Genomic DNA, 13,262 nt, shown 5'->3' with positions numbered 1-13,262 from the left:
TACTCTGGGGCACCTGTAGAATGACCTAGAGCCTGCAAGCAGAGAAATCCCTGGGGGGGGGAGGGCCTTGATCCAGGCTCGTTAAAGGCTTACACTGGGTGAATGAAGATGGGTGGACTGGCTAAAGAGAGGACCCGCAGATTTTGCATGTGATGTGAAGAAAAGCACCTCAGATTTGGAGCCTGGGTGAGGGAAAGGATGATGGGACTGTTTTCAGAATTAGATTCTGTATGGGAGACAAGAAACTCGATTTTGGATGTGGGTTTGATGCTTGAAGAGCAACAATTGTTAATATTGATAAAGTGCTTTCTAGGAGTCAGGTAGTGATCTAAAGTCTCTACTTTCTAAACTAATTTCATTTTCAAAACAAGTGTAAGAAGTAGGTGCTGTCAGTTAGTGTCCAGTCAGGAAAATGGGGGAAAAAAACCTCACCAAAAACCTACCATTAGATAGATGTTTTAAGCAGAGAAAGATTTAATGCAGGGTATTGGTTATAGTGATGTTGAAAGGGCTGGAGGAACAAAAAGGAAAAAAGTGTGTGTTGGGAAAGTGATGTTGGACCAGAAAAGCAGAGAGAGATAGAGATAGATTGTGTGTGTGTGTGTGTGTGTGTGTTTGTGTGTGAGAATGAATGTTGATTGTTGAATGAGTAAAAAGGAGAAGAGGATATTATCAAATATCAGGTGTCTGCTGCTGCATAAAGTGCATGCCCTGCAGGTCTGCTGGAGATCTTCATTGGTTCTGCTGTTTTGGAGCCACCACAGATGATGATGGAGCCTACAGTTGTCTGTTGCTGCTGTTGGAGGTATCACTAGAACCAGGAAACAAAAAAGGCCTTTTCTTTCTCTCACCTTGCAGTCTCTTGACAGTGTTTCCTGTGAGTGGAACCCAACTGGAAGGAAGTTGACAAGGGTGTTTGGAAAATATAGTTTATAGACTTCTATTCCCTTGTAATACAGAGAAGAGTTGAGAACCAACAGAAAAATAACTGGCAGAGGAAGTAACATTTTTAAGCTTGCTTTACAGATGTGGAAATAGGCATGGAGAAGGTAAGTAGTTCTCCTGAGGTCACATAGCTACTACTTGGTAGAGTTGGGATGTGAATCCGGGCAGTGTGGTTTCAGAGCCTGTGCTCTTATCTCCTACTCTTTTATCTTGCCCCCACACATGGTAATTGTTTGATTTGTCTCCTTACTGTTGAGCACTTCAAATGAGTGGCTATTTCCATTGATTTTACTTATCTAGCACTTATTTTTATTTTGATTTCTGTTACTGGCTTTAGTTTTTTACCCTCACCTTTGGAACATCTCTCTTCAAGGTCACCACTGATTTTATAGCCAATACAATGGGTTATTTCAGCTTCTGTTTCTCTTTGATCTTTTCCTGGCTTTTGATACCAGTAGTCATTTATATGGAATTCCAACTTTGACTTCTGTGATGTTGGACTTGCTTGTTTTCCCCTTGTCTCACTGAGGCTCCTTGGTTTTCTTCTTTCTCTACCCTTTCCTTAAACCATTGCCATCTTTTGGATTGAGTTTGAATTTAGGTGTGTTATATAAGAAGCCCCTTAATGTTAAATTTATATTTAAATCAGGACCAATAAAAAGATGAAATACATATATATTCTTGTGGTCTTTTTCCTTGTGTATGTGTGTGTTTTGGGTGGGGGGTAAAGTCTCAGAGGAGTGGGAGTAGGTCCCAATGTAGACTTTTCCCTGGGCTGAAGGAGAGGGACTTACTTTTGAGTACCCACCATGTGCCAGCACTGTGCCAAGTGCTTTAAACACATTGCTTCCTTTTAATTACCCTGTGTGAGATTGGTAGTTTTTATTTTACAAATGAAGAAACTGACTTTGATGAAAAAGTAATAGAAGTGGGGTTGAAACCCTCATCTGACTGCTTCTGACAGCCAGGTTCTTTCCTCTGGATCACTTCTGACAGCCAGGTTCTTTCCTTTGGATCACCTGGGAAAAGCTCCAGTTTCTTATCTGTTAAATGAGGGAACTTGGCAAGATAATTTTTAAGGCCCATTTCAGCAGCATCATCCTGATTCTGTAACATACTAATCGTCCTGAGCAGTTACCTCTTCTCTAAGTAAATATTGAAAAAGAAAGCGTCCCACTACAGAAATGTCCTGTTTTGTTAAGATCAAGAGTACTGACACGTTATTTGTAAGAAGTTATGAACTAGACAAAGACATTTAAAGTAGTCATGATACTAGATTCTCATGTTTGTTTCCAGGGAACCCCCTTAACTCCAACTGAGGTTGCTCCCCAGAAGATTAGAAGCTGTGGCTTCTAACGACAGGGACTCAGGATAAAACTTTGGGACAACTCCAATCTAAACAAAAGGCAACCCTGTTATTCTATTATACTTTATGTTGAAAGCATTTGCTTCCAGATTATTAAGTAGTATCCTTTCCTCGCAGGAAATTTAGTGTGAAATTTGCAAGAAGATTGTGGAAAACATGCTTTAAGGACAAGATTCACTGTGGTGTGGTTTGGTGCCTTTAGAACACTAACAGACAAACCTAAAATGATTAACCATTATGTGAGTCTCCCACATGTCTTCAAATGTGGAAATAGGTGGTTTAAATGGATACCAACATCCTCTCTTGGTATACAGTACTTACCATAAAATATCAAGTGAGTATTCCTAGATATGTGTCAGCAAAGTAAGTAAATTTCCAGGCTCTGTAGCATCTTTTTTTACTGTCTTGTCTTTATAAATGTTCTCTAACCCTTAATCATTCATGCCTTATTTTTTTAAAATGGGAAATTGAGATATGCCTTATTTTTTTTTTTTTTTGAGACAGAGTCTTGCTCTGTTGCCCGGCTGGAGTGCAGTGGCATGATCTTGGCTCACTGCAACCTCCGCCTCCCGGGTTTACACCATTCTCCTGCCTCAGCCTCCCGAGTAGCTGGGACTACAGGTGCCCGCCACCACGCCTGGCTAATTTTTTTTTGTATTTTTTTTTTAGTAGAGTCAGGGTTTCACCGTGTTAGCCAGGATGGGGTCTCCATCTCCTGACCTCATGATCTGCCCGCCTCGGCCTCTCAAAGTGCTGGGATTACAGGCATGAGCCACTGTGCCCGGCCTGAGATATACTTTCTTACTAACTTTTTTTTTTCTTTTTTCTGAGACAGAGTGTTGCTCTGTCCCCCAGGCTGGAATGCAATGGCCCAATCTTGGCTTACTGCAGCCTCTGCCTCCCTGGTTCAAGCAATTCTTGTGCCTCAGCCACCTGAATAGCTGGAATTACAGGTGTGTGCCACCATGCTGGCTAATTTTTATATTTTGATGGGGTTTCACCATTTTGGCCAGGATGGTCTCCAACTCCCGACCTCAGGTGATGTGCCCACTTTGGCCTCCCAAAGTGCTGAGATTACAGTTGTGAGCCACTACGGCCAGCCTTAACTTTTAGTTTTACAGGTTTTCCCTGTAGTATAGGAAGCTTGCACAGGGAGCCTCACCTCATGATTTTCCTCCCACCTCTCTGGCCACTCCTTCATCTAGTTTTGGTGGCTCTTCCTCTATCTGCCCTCTAAATGTTGGTGTCCCTATCTTCTAAGGCTGGGCACTTTTCTCCTACCTGATGCCCTTTTCTTAGATTATACCAATTATCCCAAAGCTTTCTCTGCCATGAAGTGATGACTGCAGTTTTTATTTCCAGGTCTGACTGCTCTGATTACTTACTTATCTTTTATGTCTGTTTAGGTCTGGCAGGCATTTCAAGCCATTTTTAAGACTGCTACTCCCTGTAAAGTAAGAAAATTTGCATCACAACCCAGTACACACATACTGTAAATAACAGAAACAGATTTTCACAAGACAAGACTTACCCCTAAAACATGCCATGCTTGCTGATGTTCTCAATAATACTGTTTCATTTCCATTAAAAAATGCTTTCTGTGACAACACAGCATTGGCCTATCACCTCTTAGTGGTTCAGGAACCCACTATTTGAAAAACACTGTTCTTGAGCCACTGTAGATGTTTTTTAGAGATATTGTAGGGAGACAGCTGACATATTGGAGACTCTGCCCTCCTTTCCCCACCCCACAGGAGGCACTGCCTGCAAGGAATGTGTTAGATCTGAACCCACTGAGGCCAGTCAAATGGAAAAGGTTCAGTACAGGCTAACAGCACCCGTTTACAAGGGTATCCATACAAGAACGATCACATCAACTCATGGAAAGTGTCATCATGGAATCAGAGTAACCTCTTGGTTATTCAGAATTGTTTGTTGTATAGAATTGGTAAGAATACTGTGTAATCTAGTGATGTATAGAACCAGTTTTGAATAGTAACGGAACTGCCTATATGATTTTATAGTACTTACCTTGCACACTTCTGCTGAGCTCACAGAAGGTTGACTAAGCCCTTGTTCTCGACAGTCTCATCTCTGATCCCAAAGTGTTCTCATGCTTATTTTAGACTCAACATATTTTCTAATGAAGCTTCTGGAAATAGCTGGTATCATATTACGGAAACTTACTATTGGCACAGTGCCTTAATGATTAGTTGGCTTGGGGGGTGGGGAGATACCCTAGCTATCAAGGATGGACATAAAAATACTGTGCTAATATGAGCACTGCTGAGGTTTAAGTCATTCCTGAGGTAAGCTAAAATATGTTTAAAGGTTATTAAAAAGACACAATTTCTCATTTAACATTTTGGTATTAACTTTAGAGGCCAAGAGTTTTAAGTAGTCTCTATAGGATAGTTTGTTTGTTTCTCTCTCTCTCTTTCCTTCCTCTCTTCTCTTCTCTTCTTTCTTCCTCTCTTTCCTTTCTTTCTCTTTCTCTCTTTTCTAGGTCTCACTGTTTCACCCAGGTTGAAATACAGTGGCGTGATCACAGCTCACTGCAGCCTCAACCTCCTGGGCTCAAGTGATCCTCCCACCTCAGCCTCCTGAGTAGCTGGGACTACAGGCATGCACCACCATGCCTGGCCCATAGTTTCTATTTCAGAAAACATAATAGCATACTCCAGCCCCTTTAGATTCAAAGGTAACATAATTCTAAAATTGTAGTTGGTAGGTGTTTTTGCGTATACATTCTTGAATATTAGAGCAGCCTATTGTCAAGGATCTGAAAATTGTGGCCCATAGGCCAGATCTACCTGTTTTTGTATAGCCTGCAAACTAAGAATGTTTTTTACCTTTTTTTTTAGTGGTTGGAAAAAAAGTCAAAAGAATAATATTTTGTGATGTGAAAATTACATGAAATTCAAATTTCAGAGTCTATAAATAAAGCTTTATTGTAACACATCCATACTCATTAGTTTATGTCTTAGTCATTTGGGGCTACTATAGCAAGATACCATAAACTGGATGGCTTAAAAACAACAGAAATTTAGTTTCCTACAGTTCTGGAGGCTGGGCAATCCAAGATCAAGGTGCTGGCAAATTCAGTGTCTGATGTGAGCCCTATTCCTGGTTCATAGATGATACCTTCTTGCTGTGACCTCACATGGTGGGAAGAATGAGGGGGTCATGCATGCCCTTGTATAAGGACACTAATCCCATTTACGAGGGTTCTGCCCTCATGACCTAATCGTTCCTCAGAGGTTCCACCACCAAACACCATCACTCTGGTAAATTTTGGGGGGACAAAAAAACCATTCAGACCATAGCATTTAATGTATTGTCAGTGACTAATTTCGTGGTCTAATGGCAGATTTGAGTAGTTGTGACAGAAACTTTGGCCTTCAAAGCCTAAGATATTTACTAACTGGCTCTTTACAGAAAAAGTTTGCTGACCCCTGCCCTATTATGGTTCATAACCTTTTTGAAATGTGACACATGCCAGGCATGGTGGCCCACGCTTATAATCCCGGCATTTTGGGAAGTTGAGGCAGGCGAATCACCTGAGGTCAGGAGTTGGAAAACAGCCTGGCCAACATCTCCACTAAAAATACAAAAATTAGCCATTCGTGGAGGTGGGCGCTTGTAGTCCCAGCTCTTTGGGACGCTGAGGCAGGAGAATTGGTTGAACCCAGGAGGCAGAGGTTGCAGTGAGCTGAGATCGTGCCACTGCACTCCAGCCTGGGCGACAGAGCGGGACTCTGTCTCAAAAAAAAAAAATTATATATATATGTATTTTATCAATCAGCTTCTTGGATAGGGAATGACTGACACGCTGAATTTTGAAAAATGTTTGGGAATGGCAGTTTCTATGATGGGACACAAATATAGCAGTGCTTGATATAGTTGCTGTAATAAGAATGGAACATTCTAAACTTTGTTTTTGATTTGACAGCTCTTTTATTTTTGAGGCATCTCAGATATATTTTGTGTGATCCTTCCATTTCACCCTCCCTTGTGTGCTTTTATTTTAATCCAGTGAAGACTTTGTCTCACAGTAAACAGTGTGATTATGTTCTCTTCTACCACTTAGCGGTTTTCAGTACTTAGGTTTGTCTAATGGGCTCCTCACTGAAAGATGGAGTCAGTTCCCTTTGCTGACTTACTAGAGAGTGTGTGCAAATAGCATTGGGTTGGCACAGTGTACTGAAAAGTTCTGTCAGACCATATTTGGCAGTAAGTTTGGCAAATGTGTCTAAAAGGGAGACATCTGCCCAATACCTTAGTTCCTCCTCTGTAACCACCTTAAACCTCCAATTGTGTCTTCAATTAGGTGTCTTCTTTTTTAAGATGGTCTCTTTCTGTCATCCAGGCTGGCAGTGATTTTGGCTCACTGCAACCTCCACCTCCCAGGCTCAAGTGATCCTCCCACCTTAGCCTCCCAAGCAGCTGGGACTACAGGCGCTGGGCACCATGCCTGGCTAATTTTTGTATTTTTCATGGAGACTGGGTTTCACCATGTTGCCCAGTCTGGTTTTGAACTCCTGGGCTCTAAGCGATCTGCCTGCCTTGGCCTCTCAAAGTGCTGGGATTACAGGCATGAGCCACCATGCCCAGCCTAAATGTCATTTTTAATTTCTTTTAACTCTTAGCCAGAAAAAGGTTGCATGTGCTTTTATGCATTTTTTGGGCAATGTGGTATACCAGCCTGAACCCACTTTGCCTGTCTTTGTCCTGTGTATTTGATTGGATGGGATAGTGGCAGTGCTACGTTATAGTGTGCTCCAGTAAGACAAAGTTTATGTGTAGATCTAAAATGTGTGGTATCCTCAGCATTCTTCAAACCTCACAAAGAAGGTGAATAAGCAAATCGAACTCTAAAAAGCCAGAACTAGATGTTACAATGTCCACATACTGAAGTTTTTCTCTTAGCTAATTGGAAAGACCCAGCATCTTCTCCTAGAATTTGGATATTCCTACTAGGAAATTGTTTTAGAAAGTTTAGCTTTCTAGTTTATAGTGTATTTGAAAGAGGCACATGCTGGGTGTGGTGGCTCATGCCTGTAATCCCAGCACTTTGGAGGCTGAGGCAGACAGATTGCTTGAACCAGGAGCTTGAGACTAGCTTGAGCAACATGGCGAAACCCCATCTCCACAAAAATACAAAAATTAACCAGACGTGGTGGCACACGCCTGTAGTTCCAGCTACTTGGGGGGCTGAGGTGAGAGTATTGCTGGAACCCAGGAGGTTGAGGCTGCATGGGCCATAATCTTGCCACTGTACTCCAGCCGAGGTGACAGAGCAAGATGCTGTCTGAAAAAAGAAAAAACAAAAAAAGAAAAAAGAAAAAAAAGGCACAGAAGGGAATGCCTTATATACAGGCACATCCCCAGTGTCAGCTTGATTAAGTGATAGCATGAAGAAGTAAAACCTTTAAAAAAGAAAGAAAACTTAAGAATGCAACAAGAGCAGTTCGAGGCCATTTGGTGTGAAGCCATCGCCCCAAACACCTAACCATCCCCTGAGGAGTCACTGTGTTACAGCTGAGATTTTTGATCCCTAAGCATGAGCTAGTCACTGTTTTCTAGGTGTTACGTTTTCACAACAGTTCTGCAGTGCAGAAACGCTTACATCAGGCCTTAAGTGCCTTTTTTCTTTTTCTTTTTTTAAATTGAGACAGGGTTTCACTCTGTAGTCCAGGCTAGGTACAGTGGTGCAATCATAGCTCGCTGTAGCCTTATACTCCTGTCTTCAAGCAATCCTCCCAACTCAGCCTCCTGAGATTACAGGCGTGTACCACCATGCTTGGCTATTTCATTTAAACAAAGGTTTTTTAGAGATGGGGTATCACTCTGTTGGTCTTGAACTCCTGACCTCAAGTGGTCCATCCTCCTGCTTTGGCCTTCCAGAGTCCTGGGATTACAAGCATGAGCCACTTTACCCAGATCCTTATGTGTCTTTTGTTGTTGAGAAGTGCAAGAACATTTTCTCTAGCTTTCTCAAGATTGCATCTATAAGCACAGGAGCTAGGATTTGAACCCAGTTAGTCAGAGTCTGGAGGCTATGCTTTTTCCATTATCCCAAAGCCACACAAGAGAACAGGTAGATCACAGAGGCCATATAGTATAGTGGCTAGACTTTGTACATTCAGATCCCAGTTTTCTTACCTTCTGATTGGTTAAGTAATGTTTAGTGCCTCTGTTTTCACATTTATAAAGTAGATTTAAAAGTTGTTTGTGGCCGGGCATGGTGGCTCATGCCTGTAATCCCAACACTTTGGGAGGCCAAGATGAGAGGTATAACTTGAGGACAGGAGTTTGAGACCAGCCTCGGCAACGTAGGGAGGCCTCCATCTCTACAAAAAATTAAAAAAATATTCAGTGAGGTGTGGTGGCACATACCTGTAGTCCCAGCTACTTGGGAGGCTGAGGCGGGAGGATCGCTTGATGCCAAAAAGGTCGAGGCTGTAGTAAGCTGTGAGGGTGCCACTGTACTCCAGCCTGGGCGACAGAGAAAGCACCTGTCTCAAAAACCTACACCATAGGATTGTTGTGAAGATTCAGTGAGATTTCATGTTTAAATAGCTGAGTGCCCAGTACATAATGAAGAACTCAAAACGTGTTAGCTACTGTATTTTATATAAAACATAATTATTAGTAATTCATAGGAGATACACCAGTAAGTCTCCATACTTAAGAAGATAGCTATTTTAAAGTTTAGAAACATTTTATTCAGTTGAAATAATTTAAAAGTATTCATATTAATTGGTGTAATAAGTTAGGACTTTAGGACCACTGCCAAATGACTATGCAAAATAATTGGCATAGTTATTGTAGGTAATTGAAATGTCTTGCTTGATGTAAACAGTAGAAAACAAGGGAGAAAAACCTCTGAGCAGTCTGCCTCTGGTTTTCCTTTATGTTAGTCCTTTGAATTTTTAAATAAATTCTTTTAAAATAATGTTTGGACTTTGGCTCAGTAGGAGGCTTACCTTTTAAATTACCAGTTTGCCTTTTGGGTAAAAATCTATGGATTTTCTATTATGGAGTGTCAGTAGATGAAACAACTCTTACTGCTGGCCAGCTATCAAGAAAGGACATATATCTGGGATGTCATCAAATAATTTCTTTTTGATCACATTGCTTGCATAAGAAGCAAGTCAGTCAGCTCTCTGATGGAGATCTGGTAAGGGAAGGAGAGGCAAATGAGAGTGTCGTTCACCCTACAAGTGTAGTTTCTGCTTTGACATCTAGCAGCTATATGAACTTTTGTAGATCACTTAAGCTTCTCATTTACCACACCTATGATGAGGTGATAATACCTGCCTTGCTTAACTAAAAAGGCTTCTTTGAATATGAAGTGACATATAATGTGTGAAGGGAGCATGTTGAAAGATGCAAAGAAAGGTCTAGATACATTTTAGTTATCAAATAATATTTTGTATGTGATGTCCTTTTTAAACTAGAGTATTTACACATATTCATTGGTGCTTTTAGTATGTTGTACATCACTTCATTGGGTACTGGATATAGATTATAAACTTCTTCCTACTATATTTTTCTAAGACCTGAAGACCCAGTGGCTTTAATAGCAAATGTAGCAGCCTTGGTTAACTAAAATGCCTCAGTCCCTACTGGAGAATTTATCTTATATAACATTTATTTCAATCAAAATGATCTTTCAGCATAGGTCAATGAAAGCCAAGTTACTATATTACAGAATTATCTATGTAATTTGGTCATTGGATCAAACTCAGATACATTCTTTTGAGATGTCCTAGTGAAAGACCATTCTGTGTTAACCACCACTAACCAAAAGGCCAAATTCTCAGAATCCATTGTAGTAATGTATACTTTATGGTTGGCTACAATTGAGTATTCCAGGGCTCAGGCTTAGATGACCTGGGGGCTTGCCTGAACTGTTTTGGTTTGGTGCTTTGGGTACTCACCTCTTCTCTCAGAAATATTTTACTATCTAAGAAAGATTTATTTGAATGTGGACAGCCCTATTTATGTCTGCTTACTTGAGTGGTGGTTTGTGATGATCTTGACTGATGGGGCAATAGTTTTTCCCCTTGTATACCTCCTCAAGCACAACTCTGTATACTTATGTGAGAACCACCCACCACGTGAAAATAAGATGCATCCCTGCCATACCTCAGAAACTGTCAGTGTAGTAGGGGAGATGTTAAGATTTGCAATATTACTAAAAATGATTTTTTACCTAATGATGTTAGTTTTTTAGATTAAGAGTTAGGTGGTGTAAATGATTCTTTCTCTTCCCACAGATAATTCACTGGACATGTAAGATGTCAGATTTTACCAAAAAACAAACTAGAAAACAGAGGCTATAGCGTAAATCAGATTATGGAACATTCCAACTTAAAACTCAAATGGCTTTCCAGTTTTATTTAGAATTAAATAATTTCTGAGATAACTTCTAAGACCCCAAGTGAGATCATAACCATTTTTTTTGCATCCTCTGTACAAAAGAACTTGAACTGCATCAAACAAATTATGAATCATCCTTATTGCACTGTTATTTTTGATTTTTAAACAAGTTTCAAAGAACACTCAGATTTGTATTCTTCTATTTTAAATTTGCAAATACCTTATGAAATCCTCCCCTCCCATTTTTTAAAACTGTATAAAAATAGTAGAAGCAATGAAATCACATTTTGAAACGTGCAAGATACTGGGAAATGGGAAAAGTCATTCTATACCATTGTGTTAACCAACCATAGTCACTATTTTAGTGTTTTTCCTCCTTGTATTTTCTGTGCATTAAATGCAGGTTTTCATTGTTTGCACATTTTTATATCTAGCTCTTTTTGGTTTGACATTGTATGAGAAGCATTTTTCTGTTATATACATGTTATGTGTAAACATAAATAATTCAGTGGATTTATATTTTATTTGACCGTTGTCTTATTTTGGGCATTTAAATTTGTTTCCAAGTTTTCATTTTATGCGTGAGGCTCAGATGAATGTCTTTGTGCATGTGGAGAAAGCACTGCCCTTCACTCTGCCCATATTTTCTTTCGCCCTTAATACAGACTTCCAGAAGAGGAAATAGTGGGCGAAAGGGCATGTTGGATGTTTTTATGGCACTTTATATGTATTACCAAATTGCCTACAAGTTTCACACACCAATTGCCAGCACTGGATATTAGCATAGTTTTACATTTTTTGCCAATTAACAGCAAAATAAAAAACAAAAGAACCCCTACAAGTTACCTGTTGTTTTAATGTGAAAATTTAAAGTTACTCACAAAGTTACATATTTTCCCATATGTTTGCTTATTCATTGCATCTCCTATTTTGTGAACTTTACTCCTATCCTCTTTTTCATCAGTTGATAAAGGTTGTGGAGGGCCATAGTGGTGGACAGCACAGGCTCTGGGGACACTTTCAGGTCTGCATCTGGGCTCTGCCCCAGGGTGGGGAATATGTCCTGGCCACAGAGGAGTGGAAGATTTTTTATTTTTAGGAATTCAGTTTCTATTATTTTTTCCCCTAAACTTAGAAAAATTCCTTGCCTTTTCAGATGTTTGGTCGCTAGTTCTGAATTTCTTCAAGTTTAGAAAGTTCTTTTACCTCCTTCACCTAGATTTTATTTTATATTTTAAACTCTTAAAATTGATGACTTTATCAACTATCTATGCTTATTATGAAGATATAACAGGCATTCCTTAGAAATGAAATTTCTCACTTGGAAATTATAAAATTGGCACTGCATTTATAGTAAAACTAGATGTTCAGAAGTTTATTGGGTAATGATGTTGTTTAAATAATTGGTTAATGTCTACCTAAATTGCTTTTATTTTAAAGATAAGAAGGTCAGAATTTTGTTAGGTATATTAGCTAGTGTGTGGCATGGTGATTTGTTAGGTTTTGGGTATTATAAAAGAGTTGTATTTGTTTAGAAGTAGTTGGCAAGATATTTATCTTTTGATTTTTTTCCTAAAGGTGAGTTTTATATAGGAATCTGTACCTCCGGATCACGTAGCTTTGTGTACTGAGGGTCCAGGGAGCAATTAGGAGGGCAATCTGTAAGTCTTCTGCCTCAGGGCAGAACCATTAGGTGTGCTGTGTGTGTGCCTCAAGGGGTGTAAATAACTAAGCTATTCATGTACTCATCAGTTTCCTTTCAAGGCATCTGTAAAACCTTTAATCTGTGGAAGAATCAGAGAAAGTTGACCTATTATGTTATTGTACTCCCTCACCTGAATATTTTGATAAAGTATATTTTAGAATTTACAGATTGGACATTAAGCACATGAACTTTAAGTTCCATTTTCCATTTTGATGTGAATGTTCTAAAAGTTCCCTTATGATTTAAATGTAAGCAGATCTCCTTTCATGTCTACAGAAGAGGTTTTTTGTTTGGTTGATTTATTATCTTTCGGAGTGAATAAATTCCATTTACTGATGGCTGAGATGTCTCACTGTCATACTACAGAAATGAGCAGCATTCCAGTTTGTTTCCTATATTAATTTTGGGGCATTATTAAAAAATAATCATTCTTTCCCTTTCTACCATTGTGCATAAATGCCATTTAAACATGGAGAAATCTCTTCCACCTTAAAAATAAAAAAGCCCTCCTTTGATACTGAACCTTTCTACCCCATTCTTACCCTCTGCCTGATTTTTTTTTTTCATATCCAAATTTCTTCAAAGAGTGATCACATTTGCTTTATTTCTTCACCTTGTACTTCATTCTTTCAACTTTGGTCTCTGCCCCATCACTCCACTGAACCTGCTAAAGATGCCAGTGTTGCTAAATTCAGTGGGCTCTTCATTCTTCATCTTATTTGACAACTCAGTAGCACTGAACACAACTGACCACTGTTTCTCATAACAGTCTTTACTGGACTTTGATAAATCAAGATCTGTTGGTTTTTCTCTTACCTCTTTGGTAATTCCAGTCTTAGTTAAGCCACCTTCTTCCCG

At 39.6% G+C, this 13,262-nt stretch overlaps 1 protein-coding gene across 1 annotated transcript in view; it reads left to right on the top strand.

Moving 5' to 3' along the window:
- The window catches only part of ZSWIM6 (zinc finger SWIM-type containing 6), a 215,275-nt gene that overhangs the window by 30,487 nt on the left and 171,526 nt on the right, over nt 1-13,262 (top strand).

Source organism: Macaca thibetana, chromosome 6, assembly GCF_024542745.1.
Source record: "Macaca thibetana thibetana isolate TM-01 chromosome 6, ASM2454274v1, whole genome shotgun sequence".
NCBI classification, from domain to species: domain Eukaryota; kingdom Metazoa; phylum Chordata; class Mammalia; order Primates; family Cercopithecidae; genus Macaca; species Macaca thibetana.
This window is presented reverse-complemented; position numbering and strand designations above follow the sequence as displayed.